Genomic DNA, 2,789 nt, shown 5'->3' with positions numbered 1-2,789 from the left:
TACAAATACATTGGGGACAGTCAGTTGTCTCACCTACAGACACACACAGACAGACAGACACACACACACACACACACGCAGACAAGGATACATACATACATACATACATACATACATACATACATACATACATACATACATACATACATACATACATACATACATACATACACACGCACACATATACAGTTTGCAAATCAAGACAATCCTTACTATCAAGGACATACTGACAGTATGTTCACTCCGGAAAATCCGGAACCAGTATATTTCGCATTGTTGGACGAGTCACTATATTCAATAGAACATATGTACTTCCTCGATCGTTCATTACACGCCCTTCCTCCACCACTTTATTCAAAAATTACATTTCTATATACAGGAATAAATTATTAAGTTATCGCGGAGAAGACATTAATCTGATGATCATGAAATACACATTGACAAGAATCACCTGCGAGAAATGAAAAAAAGACGGAAATGTGACGTATTTTTAGGAAATTTGATAGTGGAATGTGAAAAGGACAAGTATACATGTATCATTAAGATTTCGGAAGGCGTACTTGTATTCTGCATGAATCCTTTCTCCTTTCTTATTCTATTGTAATATCCGAGTCTATCCAGCCTGATAAATGAATCACTAGTACCATTGCCATCAAACATTGCAGTAATTTTAAGGATATCTTTGCTATCAATTATACAGCTGTAAGACAATAAATGATTCAAAGATTGAGTACAATCGATACATAGGCAAAAATATAAAACTGTGAATGCATTGGCGTAATCCTGTTGATATTTTATTTCTCAATTATCTGTCAATCATCTTGTTGTTTCATATGAATTGTAACTACTTCGTTGTATGATTAACTAAACACAATGTAAACTATGGTACTTATCTGCCCTTACTTAACGGAAACGATTCTTTTCTGTTCTGTAATTTGCAATACTCTACTCCAATATAATCCCACACCACTAACCCCTATACGTATATGTGTGTGTGTCTGTCTGTCTGTATGTATGTATGTATGTATGTATGTATGTATGTATGTATGTATGTATGTATGTATGTATGTATGTATGTCTATGTATGTATGTATGTATGTATGTATGTATGTATGTATGTATGTATGTATGTATGTATGTGTATGTATGTATGTAACTATGTATGTATGTTTTGGTAGGTAGTAGGTAGGTAGGTATCGTGTGTGGATGGATGGATGGATGATGGATGGATGGATGGATGGACGTACGTGTGAGCGCGTGTGTGTGTGATTGTGTGTTTGTTTGTTGTTTGTTGTTGGTTGGTTGGTTGGTTTTGTTTGTTTTGTTTGTTTGTTGGTTGGTTTGTGTGTTAGTGTGTGTGTGTGTGTGTGTGTGTGTGTGTGGTTCCATTTCATGCCATCACATTTCTCTGTGAAGCGTACGACAAATGAACACTTCCTTATACAAAAAGCATCAGGTAGACAATAAATCCGGATGGAGATACCTTCGTATTTGTCATGGAGGCATTTATAAACCAAGAGTTTTTAATCCACTGATAATATCATATTCTGATTATAATTGACATATATTGGATTCAGAAGTGGCTCAAATATAATTCCTGAGTTTTTATTAGTTCAAACATTTTTACATTGACCCCGATTTTCTTTCTTGATTTTGATAAACATAGAGTGAGAGTTTCCTAGAGAAAAGTAACAGCAAAAGTTCCAGATCTTTACTGCCGAGGTATATACTGCATTAAATGGCATGTGTCATTCCGTCATCCAGACCAGGCGCTTATTACCGGGGGGGGGGGGGGGCGGTATATGTTGTTCAGTGACCTATCAATCACCTGTTTAGATCAACATGAAAATATAGTAAAATGTATCCTTGGCAACAAAGTAGAGTTCGAATTGTAATTTAGAACAATTGAAATCTTGAATGGACAGATCTAGATTAAAAAATGAACTCATCAAGGATGAAAGGAATGAATGATATTAAACTGTCCTTATACGTTTTCAAATCATCGGATGTCAAAAAAACCTACCTTTCTTGTAATCAACTGGTGTTCGTACTATTACATCAATACGTCCGGCTAATCCAAAGTTCATTCACAATGTTTCATCTCACGTCACATGTATGTATGCATGGGTACGTTATGTGACTTCATCTATCAGGCTGCGGTATGAGTAATCAAAAGAAACGTCTCACACAGTTTCAGTTACCTCCAGCTGAAGTATCACCAAAAACTTGTTTTGTATCACACAACAGTGCCACTAGACACTTATTAGAGTAAAACTAAAATGATGACAAAAATCTCAAGTCAAGGTAAACAAATACTAGACAACTTGAAGAAGGGGCGAAGATCTCATTCTTGTGACAGACTTCAAAATGTCATAGAGACTTTCAGAGCGATAAACAGACAGACAGACAGACAGACAGACAGACAGACAGACAGACAGACAGACAGACAGATGCACAAATGTACATACGTACGTACGTACGTACGTACGAACATACATACATACATACATACATACATACATACATACATACATACATACATACATACATACATCCATCCATCCATCCATCCATCCATCCATGCATGCATGCATGCATGCATGCATGCATGCATGCATACATACATACATACATACATACATACATACATACATACATACATACATACATACATACATAAAATACTGTTTGTAACATATTTTGCCATAGCATCCTGAGTCGTACAAGTGATTCATGGAGCCAAAACACAATAACCAATTTCTAAGTTTGAAAAATTAATATGACTTTAT

This window comes from Glandiceps talaboti, chromosome 20 (assembly GCF_964340395.1).
Source record: "Glandiceps talaboti chromosome 20, keGlaTala1.1, whole genome shotgun sequence".
Taxonomy (NCBI): Eukaryota; Metazoa; Hemichordata; class Enteropneusta; family Spengelidae; genus Glandiceps; species Glandiceps talaboti.
This window is presented reverse-complemented; position numbering follows the sequence as displayed.